Here is a 20705-nt window from a genome sequence, read left to right as displayed (position 1 = left end):
GCCGTTAAGGCACACTGTTGCTTTGCAAGCAAAACAGTAGATCTTTCATTTGCCAGTGACATTCCACAAAGTGCTTATAATTCAGTGTTAGCTTATCAGCCGTCCAATCTCCCACTCCAGGGAATGTGTCAACCATCAAAAGGAGTGGAGGAGGTGTGCTGAATCTTAATGGCTTCTATTTCATCAGACTCACTTTCTTAAGGGCATTTAATCAATGAGGACAAGTAGTAGGCAGATTTTTAAATAAATGTGTCACTTTAGGTTAATCCACAGTACAGTTGAATGTATTTGTTTATGCGATTCCCTGAATATGTTCCACTGCTGCTCAGCTGAATTGATAATCGGTAAATCAAAACATGTTACAAGTAGTTTTAAACTAGCCCTTGAGCAATAACTTCATTTGACCTCCTGGTGTCTAAACCAGGCAGAAGTTTCAGATCCAAGGGTGTTTAATGTCAGTGCTTCTTATTCAGCAGAGTTTCAAGCAAGCATTTGCTTCAGTGAATCACATTGTTTTCTGGTCATTGTAGGTATATGGAATGCTTTGGTGCGTTATATTTACTTGACTGTGTTTTCTTTTTTGAAAAATCAGTCTTTGGGAGAAAGAAAACCTAAAGGAGAAAGTGAACCCTCCCCCCAACTGTTGAAACATTTAAGCATTGCCTCCTGGTGTTGTTATTATTTAATGGCTAGTGCAACTGTATGATAGGACAACACGTATAACTAAAAATGCTTAATTTTAAAACTGTAAAAGCATGCAAATCCAGGTAAAATGGGCTGTATGTGTATGTACATATATATGTGTGTCTGTGTGCATGTGATAAGCAATTACTCACGAGTGCTGATTTACCACATGTTAACTCCCTGCTAATTAAAATGTTCTATCTATTTATCCTTCCTGCTCATACATGAAAAAAAGGTTATCACAGAATTCATGGGGGAAAATGTGTCACACATTAGTACATGACAATGGTGGTTAGTCTGTAATAAGACGGATTTATACTAGCCGTTGTTACAATTATACCAACATATCTCGGTGTTCCCAGAAAGGAAAACTGATGAGCTAGTGGAAAAAAATGGCTAGCCCATCTGTACTAGAGATTTGCACTGAAGGAAAATATTGGTAAAGTTGCTGTGATTTACACTGATATGAACAAGATTATAATCAAGCCTAAAAACTAGAATGGATGCTACTTACGTTACTCAGCTGCGAGAACATATAAGGCCTGACTGTGTAGTTAAAATCCCTTGGAGACCGATGGCAGTTTTGCCTGCATAATGGCCTCTGAGCCGTACTGTAATAGTGTAGAAATTATTCTGTGCTGTAATAGAAAACTTTACCTACAGCCATTTATTGAGGTCTTTGGTGGAAATACTCTCCAGATCGAAGCGTGTGACATTGCAAAGGACATCTGTGCTTATGAAAGGCTGCTTGTGTTATGTAATATAAATCATTCGAGCGTGGGCATCCAACCAGAATATGACTTTCCAGTTCGTGTGAGGAGCAATTAGACTGGTGAGCGTGCATCACACACAGAATAGTGGAATGAAATGAAATGCATCAACAGAGCTCGTGTACTAAATAAAGAAATAAAGATTGAGGATGTGTTACAGGTGCTCTCAGCAATGTTCTTATGATTTTAAGGGTGATTCTCACATGACCTTAGCCTGTCACTACTGCTCCGTTTCCGAGCTTCTCAGCACTAGCGTCAGAAGTGCACTTGTAAACATACATATAATGGGTACTTTCAAACGGATATTCGTGTGCCAATTTGTATCGCAGTTTCGCTCTTCTCCATTCAAGACAAATTAAATTCATTCTTGTGCATCCTACTGGTAATGTACAATTAGCTTCCTGAGACTGCAATCTATTTTTTTCTCCTAACTTGCAGGAGGCTTTGAAAACATCAGGTAAAACCTACCCTATCCCTTTCAAAAATGATCTTTAAAATGGATCTGAAAGTCGCGTAAATCAAACCATTTCATAAACTGTGCCTCCACCTCTTTGAACATATCTCCACGTTAGCTTTAACATCATTATGTCCCATTGTGATGAAAATGGACTTTCTGTATCCTGTGATAATGAAAATAGCCACTTTATGCAGTTTCTGCCTGCAATTACCCAGGCTTTTCTCAGGCTCTAGAGAAATCTAAGCTAATTGCTTTGGGACTTTTGCTACATTTCCATAAATTCTTTGTTAATTTTTCATGAGAAACTGTTATTGCAGTTGGCCTTAAAGTTCCCATTGTATTCAATAATGTAAAGAAGTCATTATGAAAACATAACCAATTCACTGGTGCCTCCATCAAAGCTATACTCTTTTATCTACATGTATTCTCAGGTGAGATGGGATGACTCATCCAAACCCTTCAATGGCTCTTTTTTATTTTGATACAAGCTTTTCTTCATCTGAGCTTACTCAAAGCAAATCTAAAAGTGGTTCTATGTGGTGCATGACCTTGTCATTATAGGACATGAATTGAGTTTGCTTTATCTGACAGTTGGCTGTGGAATTGCTTTTATACCTACTCATCAAGCCAAAGACAAAGAATTCTGTTTTAAGTGACATGGTAGTAATAAAAATGAGGCACATATTTCCAAGGGAACGCTTCACAACCTGTGATGTTATATTTGATTTATTGATTATTTTGAGCTGAAAGTCACAGTTTCTGTAGACTAGAAACAACAGTAAAATATTAATCTGAATCCATTTTAGTGCACTTTGTTCAGATATTCAGTAATACAAACCCAGCCTCTATCCAGATGGGTTTCAGGCACTTCTTGCTAGGGCCCTTTTTTCTTTCCTTACACAGCTGGACCTCACTACAATGATGCATGTTTTTCTCTGCACCGTTCTTATAAAATGCAGCAATTATGTATGTTAACTGTTATTAATTACATAAAATCCCACGAAGCAGTAAGAAAGAAATGATTTTGGATGGGGCTCTGGGGTCACTGCGGATTCCTGAAACAATAGGAACTCTGTGTATCTGGCTGCAACTGGGCAAGTGTTTTGTTTAAAAAAAAAAATATATGAATTAGAAAGCAGGAATTGTCAAAAGCTTGGCTGAAGTTCTGGCATTGACTGTGAAAATCTCTTCCACTGTCTCTCTCTGCAAGCTGCAGTGTAAAAGCTTTGCCTGCGTTATAAGGACAAGCTTCTCAATACATAAATCCGAAGATTTGCATTGATTTCGGTGGCGCGATGCCAGTTTACACTAGCTACAAACCCAGACCTGATTAGGTCTGTACTTGAATAAAAGCATCAGAGCTGTCCACTGAGATGATGCTTAAAAAGTCCCCGGGCCATTGCAAACCTCCTTGGCTCTCCCACAGCCCTGAAAAACATTAATACAATAAAAGATATCTACCCCTTTTTAGGAGCTTATTGCATTTTTACAAATTTTCACCATTTAGCTCCTTATGATCATAAAATATTGATATTTTTGTAATCAAATACGTGCCACTGCCAACTCTCCATCAGTTAATGTAATTTGCAGTGCAAAACTTACTTCCACAATGATTTTCCCTTGTATATTGCCATAGAAAAAAAGGACACTTTTATTAAAAAAAAAAGAAGAAAAATCACCCTGAAAAATCAGGATGAGCCAGTATTTTTCTATTTTATAGAAAGCACAGGTTTTGTTGATATCAATAGTAACCATTATAGGTTAGAGCTGAACCATTTAATGACCTACCTCTCTCTAAGGTCCTCCCGCTTCTGATTGCCAAAAACGGCAAGGTATTGTAAGCAAGCCTCAAAAAGCTCTAAGGTTTGACTCAGAAACATGCTCACAAATCCCATTGCTTATCCTAAGCTTTTCTAAACCTCTTTCGTGTGGTAATGAAGCAGAGGATCATTGTACGATTGGATCTCTTTTTCTCTTGTAGCTAGTCTAAAAATAAAAGAAAACCAATATTGCTTGCGATATCTATAAATCATTGATAATTCTCTGACCAAAATTTGGAAACACCTCATGCAAAAATCTTGATTAAAGAAAATTTAAGCTCTACCTTTTCGCTTTCCCACCAAAAAAAAAAAGATAATGCTGACTTTGGTTGCACACTCAAACTGAGGTTTTTTTCATATTTATTAGTGGTTTCCCTATGCTGGGGACTATTGATTCAAGAGCCATGCTTTTCCCATACTTCTTAGGAGCTGCCGTGCTTCATTCTCTGGGGAGCTGACTGAAGTGAATGGGAATATTGGCAGCCTATGGCTCTACTCAGGATGTTCGAAGTGGAAGGTTTGCTACAATGGAGGGAGATTTACTCTGTTGTAGTTCTTGCTGTCAGGTGCATTACTAAAAAGTGAACATCCACAGGCTGTCTAAGACGACAATACCACTGCTTGTCTGCGATTTGCCACCACTGATGCTAATGGTAATAGGGGCGCAGTAGCTTGATGACCAAAAGGCCTGTGCTTCTGCCAGAAGTGTACACCTGCTAGAAGACTAACGGTCTTACAGCTGGTCTGCATTTATTTCCATCATCTTCCCTCTAACATCTGTCCCAAACAGTACCTTCAGCCCTGTTTGTTGGGAAAAATGTAGGAAGAAAGGGAGGGAGGATAAATGGACCCATGGGCTGGGATATGACGCGTCTAGAGACCAGTCTGGGTTGTTGTATCCAGGGTCTCTGAGTTCACAAGGAATGTGAAAGGTAGAAAAGTGCAATTGCATTTTTGCCTGCAGTTGCTGAGTGGATTTGAGGAGTTGGGATCTTATTTGGATTGTGGTAAAGGCGGTATTGACTGAGAGGGGTAAAGCGAAAATTAGTGGAAGAGATGTGGGACATGAAACGCTGGAAGCTGTGAGATCCAAATAGGAAAGGAGGTATAAACACATGTGCTTGTGTGAATATGTGTGCACATCTGGGTGCTCACAGAGGACTGCGGTGGGAGCCAAAAGAAAGAACGGAAAAAGGAGTTGAAAGGCTCAAATGCAGAGAGCACATCCATGCCTTTTTACTTTTTGAGTTAAGAGAACAGCAGTAGTCGATGTTTCTTATACAAACACTGCTTCGGTAACACAGGAAAGCTGACTTTGAACTTCTTGGAACTAATTGAGTGGTTTGGCCGTGCCTAAGCAAGTCGTTCTGCTTTGGTTGTACACGACGATTGCGACAGGCTTTACGGCTAGTAGCCCCCTTACTGTTAGAGAAGATGTCACTTTGACCACCTCCGTGCAGCAGGCCAGGTTTATCGTATCCTGAATATTTTCACAAGTTCAGTAATTCCTTCTCCTTTTGTTGCTGTGTCCTGATGGTGTTTCTTTTACTTGCCAGTTATTTTCTAGCTTTTAGGTGTTTTGTTACTCAGATATTACCTGAACCAGCCCGGCAAATGGCGTGACTGGATGAACTAGTGAAAGTGGCTTAGTTTTTTTCCCTTTCCCTTGCTAGAGTATCTGCTAGCTCAAATAAGTGAGAGGAAGACAGTTCCCTGAACTTTAGGGGAAAAACCATATACACATACAGAAAAGTAGCCTTGGATTTTTCCAGACCCTTAAGTGCTTCGTTTCAGTCTATCAGGCAATAAAACAAGATTATTTAGGGAACACATATACAAGACGTGTAAAATCTTCCCTGAATGGGAAAGGCTGATCACCAAAAGCAAAGCAAAAAGACCTTTGATTCTCACAACAATCATTCTCTCTTGATTGGCTAAGTGTATGGAAAAATCCCTTGACATACCTACAGCACCAATTTCCATATAAGTAAGTGCAGTCCAGCACTATCAGATTCCAACTAGCTGTGCTGTGAGGACAATTGGTCATTGAAAGCTATTGGGAAGATAAAGTTCATGTGCTTAAAAAAAAAAAAAAAAAGGCAAACCGTTGACTGTTAAGGTCCATTATGCATTATGCAGCTCTTTACTTCAATGAAGGATCTCCCGGAAAAGCTGCTACAATAACAATGAATAACACATTGCTTTACATGATGCTTCATTTGTGAATTCCCTGTGGCTAGTGCGTTTCTTTCCCAAACTGAAAGAAATGAAGTGTCATGTGTATCAGCTTGTTCTTCATTGCTCGCATTCCTCTCTGTGTTGACTAGAATTTTTCAGTACAAGGACGCCAGACTGGTGCTTTACTTAAAGATACTGCGTTATGTTAAGCAGACAGCATTGTCATTATTTCGCTGCTATGGTAGACTGTGGATGCAGTCCTGTTGATTTTATTAAAGAGGCTGTCAGGATCTATAATTCACACATCATTAACCGCTTCATTAAGACTACAGCAGCTCTGTGAGCCCTAAACTTGTAGCAGTTTTAAGACAATACAAGTAAATGCTCACTGGCTGAGACAGGCAGGCATCTCCAGTGACTTGTTCACTGGGTAGTTAAAAGGCAGTGCTGTTTTTGGAGGAAATGCTTTTTTCAAATTATAAGCATAAATGCATAAAACATGTTCACTTCCAATTGATTTGGTTTAAGTTAAAAGCATTACTTTGCAATGAGGTGTGCACTCTCACATCGTCAATCAGGAAAAAAAAAAAGGCAATAACATACCAAAATGTACAGTTATTTAAGTATTTTCATATGTTTTAAGTTTTCTTTACTGGAATATGAAGCAGCCTGTGCGCTGAAACAATGTGAAGCAGAACGCTAGCAGACATGAGCAATGTGAGTCGTATTTACTTTAAAAATTAGAATTAATGGGGCATTAATTATGTAGAGGCAACTTTTTTTTTTCCTATTATTTTCCCAAAGTCCTTCTATGTTTCCATTTTACTATGCTCAGTCCCTTGCACTTGTTTTCCTTTCCTCACTTTCACTAGCCACCTCCTTCTCTCTCTCTCTCTCTCTTTTCTCTCTCTCTCCCCCTGCTTCTTTTGTTAGAGCTACCAGCTCAGACATCAACATATAACACTGGATTTTAAGCTGTGCTTTAGAACCTGATAGGTTTGGGTGGATTTAAAAAACAGCAGAAAGACTTGTGCTTCCACCCATTATGTAGGGCCGACTGTGGAAGCCCTGTGGGTGGGATTGATGCGCATCTCTTTGGCAGCATTGCCCAGGTCTTCCCCTGCTTTCATGAACCCTTCCTGCCTTCTTCCCTTGCCTCCCTGCTGCACCCGCTGTAGCTTTTTGTGCACCCTCAAGGAGAACTGGGCTCGGGAATGGGTTCAGCGTCTTGGTGCTGCTAGTTTAGGCTGGCCCTGACTTCTCCCCTGGAGGAGTTTGTGCCTCCTCACCTGCTGTCAGGGCACTGCTTGTATTATGCAAATACACAGCTGCCAGTGAGGAAGGACCTTTCTTTCTGTTGCCGGAAATCACAAATTTCCAGCTTCCCTCCTGCTTGGGAGCCGCTTGTTCAGCTTGCTCGAGCATAGTCACTGGCTGTCCCTCCCCATGCCATGGGGCTTAGAGCTCTTGGCTCTATGGGGGGGGGGGGGGGAGGGTCTGCAAAGGTCCTTCCCACCCACCCTGGAGGCTGCCAGCCTCCTGCCACGTCTCCTTCACCCCACAGTGACTTGGCACCTCAACTGCCGCCCCTGAGACTGATGCTGCTCCATAGCCTACTGGAGAGGTACCTAGCGCTCGCCGCTCCTGGGAGCTGCTCTAGCTCAGGGCCACGATGCCCGGGCACAGACACTGGGGAGTACGCCTTGCAGTGGGTCACCACCATCACTGCACTGAGTCTAGGCGTCCTGCAGGGTCTCGAACAGTGTTTCTGGGCCACATACATGCTCCCCAGCAACAGGAGCCTAACATCCCCAAAGCAGGACTGAGCACATCCTAACAGGAAACTGCAGACAGAAAGAGCCAAAATCTAGTTTTCTTTGGGGAAAAAAAAAAAAAAAAGGCTGTGCTGACCACTGGGGAAGACTTGCAGGCTTTGTGGAAGGCTCAGTCTGGTGCTAGGGTTGAGGTTAGGGTCAAGAGAAGAGAAAGCCAAAAGCTATAGCGAGAGTGGGGCTGCAAGGGGGCCGCCAAAAGAAACCGAGAGCTGCCTTGCAGTCACGCTCCCTGCAGCTTTTTATGATGTACTTTTTGAAGGATGCCAAATAAAATAAATGGCATTGTATTGTATTCATTGGTACTAGCCTAGAAGCACTATGCAAAGCATAATTGATTGATGTTACCCCAAAAGTCAATTTGAATTTTGCTAACTTAATTCACTGCAGCTTTACAGACAATTCAAATAGTATATTTGTTGCCGTAAAGTAAGTCTCAGGGTAAATATACTGTCAGCAAACATATTGTACCTTTCTTGGAGCCAATATATGAATATTGCTATTGACATTTTTGTAGGGAAATAAGTCAAATTTTTATTGAGGCTTTTTTTCCTTCTTCTCTGCATTTAACCTAGAAAGACGTACATACGTACTGAAAGATTTCTGCTCAGTCACGGTGGATTCTTTCAAGGTTAAATCCCAAGACTCCGTGGGAATGTATTATTCTCTCTGCAGGGAAAAAAAAAATCTTTTACCAACAGCACACCACTGCTAACTATTTTTGCTGGGGCAGAGTGATTGCATAATGGTCACCAGTTACAACATGCTTACAATTTATCGGGGTGTCTAGGCTGTAAGATTGTTGGCGGGGTTGAGATTATTCTTTTTATGCTTTGCTCTGCTAGTGGTTACTGAGAAATAAGATCAGCTACGGTTTTCCAGCGTTTGTCTTCAGTCCTGTACAAATACATGTCAAATAGTATCGGACAAAGTTAGCTTTCGTAAAAGGGGAAGGAACGAGGAGCTCTGTATTTTTTCCGGTAATTATCACTAGTGAGTATTTGTGTTCTTAACAGCAAAAGTGCCGGTTATGTTGGGAACTGGCAGATCTTGTACAAACCAGAAGGGTAGTCACTGTGTAAACAGTTAGAGGCCAAGATTTTTCATAGTGACCTTGCGTTGACCTCAGCCTTGAGGTAGAAACCCCTTTACTAGAGATAAAACATTAATGCCTTCCTGTCTGTCCAGGACAGATGGCCTATGATATGGCAGTAAATTCAATGTGCCCAAGGCCATTCTCTGGCAATGAGGCCAGCCGACACAGAATAGCACAAATCCCTTCCTTTAAACTACCTTTAAACTACCTTATCCTTCAAAACAAGATGGCCAAATGCAAACCGATAATGGAGAAGGGTCGGAAAGGGTCTCAAGGGTCCCATCCCATGATTTTGCACGGGCCAAAATTGGGCTGAGGCAGCCCTGGCATGGTGTCAGTGTAGATGGATGGATCTAGTGCCCAGCAGCAATCCCCAGCTCTCTTTAATTTAATAGTATAGAAATACCAAGAGTTTTTGTTGTTGTTTTTTTTCTGGTGCTCTCTGTGCTTTCTGGGAAGTAAATCTAACCATTGAACACTCATTTCACTTAGAAAACTTGAAAGAAATACGAATAGTTACCTTTTAAAGGAAAGTAAGTAGTCCCCACAAAAGCATCTGAGCAAGTCAAGTCATATTCATACATTTTCCCAGCACAACCACCATAGTCCTTTCACAGCTTCATCCTTTCCCTGCAACTTTTTTTTTTTAATTCTCAAAATAAAAAAAAGATGAAAATCATACAATTCAGCCCAAATATTCTCAGCTGACCTGACTATATGGAGGGCACTCCACTTAGGACTGTTTTGATCCTGAGCCAAGACGGCAAGAGGATTGCATGCATTTATGGTAAATCAATGAGCTGTAAGTGCTACAGAAAGTTAGCAAGGCTTAATTAGTCCTGCAAAATACCTTTGCTGACTAACTGAACAAGTCAGCACTAAAATATTTTTCCTGAAAGATCATCTGCAGGAGCTGAAAACACAACAACACGTACTTGCTGCAAACAAAAACCCACGGAAATGAACATCTTTGTGACAGATAACTGTAAAAAAAAGATCAAAAAATGGTTGAAAAATAGTTGAAAAACCAGAAAGGTTTTTCCAACAGATGCAGAAAAAAGCTAAGGGGAAGCAGCGCCATCCGATCCAGGTAATTCCCGAAACCTGCAAATCTAACAGAAAGATATTGTGAAAACAACAGCTATATCTGTAGCATTCGTAGGGGCACTTCTCCCTGTGACAGGAGATCATCATCATTAGAGTGCTAAAGCAAACACAGTTTAATCCATGCAAAACTGAGACGTTCCCTTAGGAACATGCAGACATCACCATAACCTTTTTAATCCAAAAAAAAGAAAAATGCTAGATATGTTGGACAGATCTCAATATGAAATGCTACCTTCCAGAGCTCAGACATCATCAGTGCTTGAGAGCCTGATGATGATAGCCTAGATGGCCAGTATTTGGGCTACGAGGACTTGCAGTATGACCCAGTATGGCAGATCTTAATAGCTTCCCTTTCTGGTGTGCAACTTAAATCTCCCTTGCGGAGATTCCTTTCCTTTTCAACCTGTCCACAGTAGCCAGGAAGAACAAGTTGACTTTCCCTTTTGATTGTTACTTTTAGACCTTTGAAGGCTTGTACCTCTGATCAGACTCTTCTCAAAAGTGACATCCCTCATTTCTGGCCATTCTCATTCTCCTTTAGACGCACTCTCTCATTCTCCTTTAGACGCACTCTAACGGGTCACATCTTGAAGTGTAATGTCCAAAATCAGGCACAGCACGGAGCCGAGTTCTTCCCATTGGTCAGGAGAGAAGAATCGTTACTTCACTTGTTGCAGACTCTGCTTATGTCATATCCCAGCACGATGGTTGATGTTTTCACAAAAGCTTGACATTGCTGACATTGTTCAGTCTGATCCATGATAAACCCGTACAGAGCTGCAACATAACCAGTACTTGGGTGGTTTATTGTCCTTACCTACATATCACACTTTGCGTTTGTGCTGGTTTTTTCCCAGTGCTTGTTGCCAATTTGTGAAGATGATTTAGCATTGTAATACCAACTTCCAATGCACTTCCAGACTGTTCCAATTTGGTAAAAGCTGTATATTTTTAAGCATAAATATTCTACTTTGTTATGTAAGTAAGCTACTCATTAATGTACTGAAAATAATGGATGGGGAACGGCTGAATGGGAATCCCCTCTCAGTAAATGCTTTGAGTTTGATAGTGAAGCATTGATAGCTCTTCTCCAAACACTGTCTTCCAGGTAGGTTTGTTCCTACTTCACAGTCATTTAGTGGACAACACATCTTCCTCACTTATAGTCAAGAAGGTTGTGTAAAACATAGTCAGAGGCACACTAAAGTCAAGATAGGTGGCATCCATAGCTACTCTCTTACTGTCCTATCATAGAAGGAATTCAGTTGTTTTGCCTTGAATTATTGGCAATTACTCATCTCTTTGTTTTAAGTCATTACAGTTTGTTGTATCTTTTTTTTTTTTGAGTATCATTCCGTAAGTTTGAAAATAAGCTAACCACCTATCCTCCGCAAACAAGCTGAGCTAACCTCGGATCTCGTATTTTCTCCCCTTTGCAAAGCAGATGGGAATATTTATGCAGTGTGACATACAAAATAAATCAAGCTGGTCTTGCATTTTAGGCAAAGAACCTCTTTTTGCATACATGCATAGACACACCTTAAAACCCAAAGGTTTTACAATTTTTTGTGATAGACAGCTATTTCAAGCAGATGATATCAGCCATAAGCAGTTGTTTCCTCTTTGTCTGTACAGCATGTTTTTGTAGATGAACTCCGAAGTATCACATCCTACAAGTCCAAAGCTTGGGAAGAAAACAAATAAGGGTTGATCAAATCAGTAGCTGAAGATGAAAGAATTATATTAAAAACTATGTATCAGTGGTTAACTAGAAGCCTCCTGGCGTAAACACTTTCTCCCATAAGGCCCTTAGTCTTCCCTTTTGGCAGTATGTCCTTTTTCTAAGGTAAAACTAACAATTCAAACATCTCCTCAGCAAAATAAATAAATAAATAAATAAATAAATAAATAAACTCTCTAAGATCCATCATGAAGTTGAGCTTCAACTACATTACTACTTTTAAAAAGCGTCATGATTTCAAGCAGATGTCGATGTAAGTTAAACTTTTTATTACTAACTGGGCATTAACATCTCTTACCAAATCTTAGAGCAACTCTGCAAGTTAAAAAAAAATCCAATGGCTATGGATTCCTTATGGCTATGTGGAAGCTGGAGTCCCAAGGCAGTCTCATTTTCATATTTACCATGTATTTCACATTTATCATATGTCATACATTTATCAGGTATCTCACATTTGTGGTAGATATACTATCTTTGATATTATTTAAGGTAAAATACTACTTGAGTTCTAGATCTAGGGTAACCTGCACAAAATTATAAGAACGACAATAATCCCTCTGCTGCACGTGCTTTATAAAATGGCTGCCTGCCACCACTGTGCTAACAGGAGTCCAAAGTATTGCTCACCTGGTTTTCAATCATTTCTCCAAAAAAAGCCTTCTTCTCGTTTGAACTGTATATTCACCATTATCCATTATAACCAACAGCTTAACCATCAAACAGCTGGTTATCGATAAAACTACTCAGTGTAGTTGTGAAGACTGGGATTAGAGAAAATCACTGTAAAGATATTTGTACACCCTCATCATCAGGTAGGTACCACGCACTGTTGTTTTCCGGGATTTGGCCCAGAATTTCTGACCTATTTTTGCTGTGTACACCAAATCTGTGTACGTGGCCTGGATGTATGTAATACACAGAATACGCATGCTAAGGAAGGCGTTTCTCACGTGTACTATCATGCCAATATGGGTGCTTACATATAAGTAAGTCTGAAGAGTGTAGTGATCGCTTCCAGTAAGTCGAAAGCCTTTGTCTTCAGTTTGTGTCCTCTCTGCTATTTTCAACTAAATATTACTCTAACGCAGCAAAACTTTGTGTAAAGAGAAACTAAATTGCCGGTGGCTTTAGAAATGTCTTTTCTGTCAAGGAAGTAATGTGAGGACAACTAATTCCAGATGATAACATTATTGGAATCTGATAAAATGCTTGAGTAGACGGTTGTACGGATTTATCAAGTGAAGCATGCATCTTAAATGCATTAGAAAATGATCATCTCACACTGATTAAGGACGTAACGTTTCTTTCTATTGAGATGTGCTTTACATCTGTGAGGCTGTGATGTGTCTTGCAAATGGCTTCAGTATTTCACAGACAAATTATATGTTTCTCACTTCTGCATGTTCTGTCACTAAGTGAGAGGATATGCTAGAGAACTTAGAAGGCTCTAAAAAAATTTTCACCGGTTTTCTTTCCTAAACAGCCTCTTCTTTGTAAACTGACCTTTTTCAAGGGCCTTCATATATTTTGGGATGTTTCTCTTCTATTCCGTTAGTAAGTTATGACACAGTCAGACAGACATGAAGAAACTTCAGCCCTGTGAACACTTGCCACTAGAGACATGCAATCCCTGGCAGGAGCGCTTAATCGCATTCCTCAGTCAGGTGTCAAACACAGCAAAGGCACAAACACACAAGCAAGTTTTGTTTAGAGGACCTCAAAAAACCAGCCAAGTGGCAAATTTGGACATCTGTGCTAGACTGTGGCTGTCCTGTTTTTTCAGTCTAATCTGTCAAGATAACCATTTCCCCATTCTCTTAAACAAACACAGACTTCCTTGTTTAAACACTATAACAGTTCTAACAGAGCACACAGTTTTTAATCATTCTCTGCTAAGTACACTAGCAAGAGCCTGAGAAAAGAAGCAAAACATCTTACATGTAAGCTGCTGATTTTGCTGCGTGCAAAAGAACGGGGCATGCAACCCTCAAATTTTAGATGGACTGTAAATAGTGCCTGTAAGAAAAAGTCCAGCTAAAAAAGAGATGAGCTCTCTTTTGGCCTCTTAATTAACAGAGCAGCTGAATTCAGTTTTACTCCAGAAGAATAATTAGAATAATGAATGTGGGGAATTCATTTTTCTTTTCCTATAGGCTGTCCCTTCTCAAAGATTTCCTCTACTACTCAGATTATCCTAACGTAGCATTAGTAACAGATTTTCCATGCGATGAGTAGTAGAATCATAAAATATAGTTGAACAGTAGTCTGTAGGTAGTCATTGCATTTTAATACCAAAATTTAGAAAGATAAGCCTGCTGCAGAAAGACCATTAAATATAGACACATAAATAAATCCAATTAAAATCACTGATCTATTTTTGCTGAATATTGACTTTCCTTTTTGCTCTCTTCAGTCTTTTTCCCCTCCTTTTCTTTCCTATTATCTCCGATTCATTCTGCCTACTTCTATATTATTTATCTTTGATTTTTTTCTTGCTTTACACATTATTCTCTCACCTTTCTCTTCTGTAACTACTTGTTCCTTTTATCTCTGAAAGGAGTGTTTCTTTTCTGTTCATTCTTTATTGTTTTTATAGGTGGTACGCTATATTGATCCTCTCATTCTCTCTCCTTTTCCTATGTTCTTCCTCTTTTTTCTTTTGTCTATTTCTTTTCATTGATTTCTATTGTCTCTTTCTTGCTCTCCACCACCACATTCTTCCTTCTTTATCCTTTATCCCCAAAGTCATCGTCTTCTTGCCTTGATTCCTTCCCTTCAGCTGTTTCTTGGAATGGGATTTTCCCATATCTTAGTCTTGCATCTTTTCCTGATTCACCATATGGTATCTCCTATCCTCTCATTTCTCATGGGGTCTTCCTTCCTGTCCTGCTCCAGGGAATATATTCCTATTGATGGGAATGCTACTTTCCCATTTTGCTCTTTCACCTCTGTGCTTTGTTTATATTACAGACCTGGCTAAGTCGTAACATGTGCTTGGAAATCACTCTACCCAGGGTTTGGATCTTGAGCTTTTCCACACAAAGAACCTGATTATTTTCCACCTGCAGGTTGCCTGGGTGTACTCCTAGGGTAGGGATTCTTTGTTGGGAACCTCCTTCCCCCCGGGGATGGGGGACTCGGCAAGGTCAGCCCAGAAGCTCTCCTTCATAAAGTTTCCAAGATAGTTTATGCAGACTTCCCAGAGCTCCTCTTTCATGGCACTCTGGTCTAAACTGTTTCTCATTGGAAACCACAGTTAAAGAATACACAAGGTCTTCAGTGGAATTTTTCATGCAACTTATTCTTGGACAATACAGGAACTACACAGATCCATGCATAAATAATAACATTTAGATGCTGTATCACAACAAGAGTTTATTCTCACCTCTGCAGTGATTCTTTCGATCCAATCTATGATTGAGGCAGCTATAGTCCTTTTCTCTTCTTTGTTACTCTTCTAGTTTCCAAGGATGGTTCGTTAGTGACGGAGGGAAAGAGATCAGGTAGCTCTGGAGAAGATATCCATCTTTAAGAAAAACTTCAATCACCCTTATCAGATTACTCATCATTTTTAATATCCTGGTAAGATGACTCATACGTAGCCCTCACAGAAAGATGAAGACAACCGGCTTCTATTAGCTTAGTCTAATTGTTCTTAGCAAAGACAATTAACAAAATGTCTCCCTTCATCTTTTACCTTCAGGACCAAAAAAAACTAGGCATCTGGTTTTGTAACGCAAGTGGCATGAAACAATCTCAAAGGAAAATGCCCTGTACAATGAGTCTCAAATATGGCGGTTTTCAACAAAATGAGATGCAGTCAAAATCTTCAGACCATCATGTTTTCTTCAACAGGACTCCGGTTATGTCTAGACTGGAAATAGCAGGTCACATACATACCTGGAAAATGTTTTTTCCTTCTCAAAAGGTGCACTGGTCTGCTCAGACCAATTCTTCAGATTGAGCAAAATAGGCCGTCCAGTGATATAACCCTACCAGGCCATCGCTGTGTAGCGTTAATTCCCAAAATAGCATTCAGAAAGAAGTCATAGCTGAGGGTCATATGTAGCTCAGATGTGGAAACTGCCAGAAACTGTGCATGAAAGGAATAGCAGGCATGAAGTCTCACATGCTTAGAAACTGGAACCGAAAGACTGCAAATTCACATAGAAAGTAACCCAGGACTATTGAGATGCCAGTTGTAACAACACAGGACAGGAAGGGAAAAAAAGGCCCTGAACTGACTAATACAAACAAGAAGGACAGAACACGCAAACTCTGGTGATACGATCTGTGGCCTATGGCCTGATTTTCAAAATCTCAAATTATTTTGTACTTTGCTGTATTTACAAAGATAAGTTTATCTTTAGATCTTCCATAGCTGCCATCATCTCAGTATTGTGCAAAATAAGTTGCACCTTTCAAAATAATGAGTTCTATTTTGCAAGATCTGTGGTGGATTTGTTATATCTACTCTGTTGAGGCCATGCATCCAATCACTACCTCATTGCCATGCTGAGTCTTCCACTTAGTGTTAGAAAGCTCTGCTGAGGGCATTTACGGCTCTACAACATTATGATGCCTTTCATCACCTCTGATAAGAAGGCTAACAAATTCACGGAAGGATCATGGATTAGAGACACAATGGTCAGATTTCCTTCCGTAGCTGAATCTTGGCCTACAAGGAGGTCAGCTGAACAATTTCGTATTCCATCAAACACTCCTTCACTCTGCAATTATTAGTCACCTAGAGGAATTTACAATTTGGGGAAAAGACTACGGTACCAATGTGAATCCAGATACTAGTGAAGGTTAAGGTTATAGGGTCAAAGGATTTTTCTCACAAAGGGAATACTGTGCTGAAGATTTAAATGTCAGAAGTCTATGTGGGAAAATACAAACGACCATCTCAGTCAAGAAAAAAATCGAGGTGTTCATAAAACTAGATGCAAAGAGTGTGAAAAAAGGAATTTGGAGGAAAAGGGAGTGGATTCTGCAACCAAGAACAAAAATTAGAATAGAAACATCAGGCACAGCAGAATTGAATGCATGCCTACAAAAGGAGAAATCTGAGAATGAATAAATAAGGCTGTAAAAGATCAGATCTGTCAGATATGGTATGTGACTCTGACTGTTTCAGGTGTGTGTCCAGGCTAGAATAAAATTTGGCCTGTCTCACAACGTGCAGGCAGGGTGAACCGTCTCAGAGAGGCCTGAATGATTAGAGCAGGAGAGCGATTTGTGAGCAGGCAGAGCAAAGAAATAGGTACAAGACTGTGGAGAGTTGTAAGCTGAAATAGTCCACAAAATATGCAGAAAACAGAATCCTCAAAAAGGCAAAGCTCACTTTAATGTGGGCTGGCTTGGAAGCATTTTATACGTATGGTTATGCCTTGCATTAAATATAAGATTATGAGGACTGAATAAAGTAAAGTGAAATGCAGGTATAATTAAATGAGAGACAATGCCTATCTGTATTCATAACTAAGGTGAAAATAAACACAAAAAAATGGTAAGGCCAAATCTTCAATTTAAATATGAAAAACCAGAGAATGACAGAATCACAGAAAAGTCTAGGTTGGAAAGGACCCCTGGAGCTCAGCTGATCCAGCCTCCTGTTGAAATCAGGGCCTTAAATTAAGTTAACTAGGACCAAAAGCCAAGTTTGGAATGTTTCTAATGAGGGAGATTCCACCACTTCTCTGGACAACCTGCTTAATTGTTCTGACAATGAAGAATTTTTTTATTTTTTGCAGATGGAATTTCTCCTGAAGCAACTTGTCTCTGTTGCCTCCCATCCTGTCACCAGGCAACCCTGTGAAGAAAGCACCTCCATTTTCTCTACAACTACCTTTTAGGTATGGGAAGACTGTGATTAGATCTCTGTAAGCCCTCTCTTCTCAAGGCTGAACAAACTCCATTTCTTCAACCTTTCTACATATGTTAAGCTCTGCGACCCTCTAATCATCTTGGTGAACCTCCTCTTCTAGACCCTCTCATGTTTTTCTGTCTCTCTTGCACTGGGGGGGACCAACACTGGATGCAGTACTCCAGGCATGGTCTGACAAGTGCCAAGTAGAGTGGGATAACCACATCCCTCAGTCCTCCAAGACGCAGGATTTAACATTTAGCTTTGCTAAACCTCATGCAATTCTTTATGGTTCAATCTTCCAGCCTGTCAATATCTCTCTATACAGTGACTCGTACCTCCTGTGTATGTACTGCTCCTCCCTGTTTGGTGTCATACACAAATATGGAGAGGGTGCATTCAGCTCTGTCATCTGGATCATTTATAAGGATAGTGAGCAGTATCACAACCCGCATTGAGCCTGAGGAACTCGCCTTGTGACCTGCTGCCATTTCAACTTAGAGCCATTGACCACCACCCTTTGAGCTCATCGTTTCAGCCAATTTTCCACCCATCTCATGGTCCGTCTGTCCAATCCATATCTTACCAGTTTGTCAGCAAGGCCATTGTGGGAAACCATATCAAACATCTTGCTAAAATCAAGGTAAGTGAAGTCCACAGCTCTCCCCTCACCCACTGAGCAAGTTGTTTCATCACAGAAAGCAACTGTGCAGGTCAAGCACAATTTGCCATTGGCGAATCTGTGCTAGCTTTTCCCAGTCACCTTCTTGTCCTTCATGTGCCTAGAAATAGCTTATAGGAGGATCTGTACCACAGTTTTCACAGGGACTGAAGTGATGCTGGCTGGTTTGTAATTTTCTGGATCTTCTTAATTTTCAGTTTAGTATGATATATATTGGAAAGATACAAAGGAGATGCCTCCATAATTTGTGTATAACACTCAAGGAGAGGTCATTCAAAATGGTGTGGTAAAGGTAGATGCTCCTGTAACTTATTTAGACTCTAAAAAGCTCTTTAGAGACTTATTTGGGTCTTACAGCATCCTGTAGTGTAGCTCGTGGAACAACTACAATATATCCTGTGGAGAACTACTGAGGGAAAAAAGAAGAAAAATGCCATCTAGAAGCTGTAAAAAATATCTTCAGTACTCACGCCAGGGCAAGGACCCGTAACGGTACCTCTCCCCTTTTCCCCACGACCCAATACATGTCCATACTCTGTTACCCATTCGTACACTAATACCATATCTGAGTGTCCTCTGGTGAGGCACTGAGCACCTGTAATACCAGTGCCTTCTCTGACCTGCATCTGAGTGAGGAAAAAATATACATGTGCTCTGGGATTTTTGTCTGTATATGTGTTCGGCTGTGGTTGTGTTCATTTGTGAAGGCCAGGATGCCTTGACTTATACCTTAAGAGCTTTCCGTTGAGGAGCTGCATCTCTTACCAGAACTCCCTAAAAAGAAATTCTCGTGGACCCAAACCCAGAAGGTAAAATGCATGTTTGTTTGATAAACTCAACAGATTTGTAGCCTGAATGCATTTTTATGGGGCAACATAAAGGAGGTCTTATAAAACAACAAAACTCTACTTCGAATATTTGCTAAGAGAAGAAATAGGTTTTGTAGAAATACACAATAGTGAAGGAACAAAGTTATCTCTAATATACTTCTATTGCAGCATATCTCTGCTTTCACTTTTAGGCATGGTAATTTCATCTTTTACACTGTATAGATAACTGAGATAAAGTCATGGAAAGGCTGCAATTCTTTTTCAAAGGAATGTGAATTTTAGCTATTCAACAGTGAGGTACATTCAAAAGCCGTGTTGGCACAATCACTATAGTTTTATGAATACTTAGTTTATTAGTGTCATAAATAATTAATTCAGTGCAGGTAGATTCCTTTAAAAAGCAATTTACTAAGCTGTCAACCAGTACAGCAACAACATACCAGGAATACTTTTTGCTAAGAGGCATGATTTTAAAAAAGGATTAATTGTAAGATTGAAGATACGATGAACACTTTTCTTCTGTACTCTGCGGTTCAATTGCAGTATTGTCTTCACAAACATTCATGACTGTAAAATGGGAGACAAACAGAAGATTTTTATTTTAAATAAAAAAGATTTTAAAAAGTGACATACTGTAAGAGACATTTCCCATCTAAAAGAGGTGGTAAATGAATGTATTCCTTCACAATGATTTAAATATTGTTCAATAATTAATGCAGTGCTGTGCTAACGTGGCATTATAGAGAAGAACTAATTCAAAGGCAATTAGTAGTATTAGATGAAAGTTTTGCTTTGGGGACTTTTATTATTTAGAAGCTATTTTTTTTATCATTAATTTAAACTAGATGGCTTACATTTAAGGTTATGTGGCAGTGGCTGCCTGCTACATACTGGATTTGGAAGAGCTGCACATTCTCAAGCCGGTCAGTCTTACAAATCAGAGATAGCAAGGCCAGGACAGCCTTGCACATTCAAGGTATCCCATGGGTGTGCAAACATTTTTAACCCTGCCACCTCCTCGCTATTGTAGCTAAGATATAAAGGAAGAATGCAGCGTCTCAGCTTTGTCTTGCACTTCAGTCCCAGGGAGAGGCAAAGGTTAAGAATGAGGAAAATTAGGCAGACAGCCCTGTGTGGCCCAGAGAAAGACATGCTATTCTGTGGAGGGCCGACTCCCCTTACTTAAATGGGCGAAAGCCCCATGAATGAGATCATTTTGACTTCCTTCGCTCACATGCTAATGTGAGCTTTCTCTCCTTTAGCTAAAGCAGGTCAGCCATGCACCAAGGTTCAGTGCTGCTTTGTGAAATATTTCCGAACCCCTGGTGCCTGCGATGCGACTCAGGTCCGAAGTACGTGACTCAAAACGGGCTCTTCCTTGCTCTGCAATGAGTGCATAAAGCCTGGTGCGCCCCCCCCCCCCCCCAAGCCCACCTTCGTGTTCCCGGTGAGGTCTGAACAGCGAAGACCTCCGCAATCAGCTGGTTTGAGAGGAAACATGGGCAGTGACGCTTATTTTAGACCACTATTCAAGGGCTTATTAAAATGGTATTTGTGTACGCTATGCCCTCACTGATAGCAAATTAAATTTTAATGGGGGGGCAGTGCTGGCATTTAGGAGTGCCGCTAATCACATGCT

At 40.3% G+C, this 20705-nt stretch overlaps 1 long non-coding RNA gene across 1 annotated transcript; it reads right to left on the bottom strand.

The window, feature by feature from the left end:
* Positions 1 to 7991: 7991 nt before the first annotated feature.
* Positions 7992 to 15871, bottom strand: LOC138064300 (uncharacterized). The gene is made up of 4 exons (XR_011137565.1): positions 15586 to 15871; positions 15071 to 15194; positions 8513 to 11628; positions 7992 to 8410 (listed from the first exon to the last, which is right to left on the bottom strand). It is a non-coding gene; the product is annotated as an uncharacterized lncRNA (long non-coding RNA).
* Positions 15872 to 20705: the final 4834 nt, after the last annotated feature.

Source organism: Struthio camelus, chromosome W (assembly GCF_040807025.1).
Source record: "Struthio camelus isolate bStrCam1 chromosome W, bStrCam1.hap1, whole genome shotgun sequence".
Taxonomy (NCBI): domain Eukaryota; kingdom Metazoa; phylum Chordata; class Aves; order Struthioniformes; family Struthionidae; genus Struthio; species Struthio camelus.
Note: the sequence above shows the minus strand (reverse complement) of the source record. Positions and strands in the feature narration are given on the sequence as shown.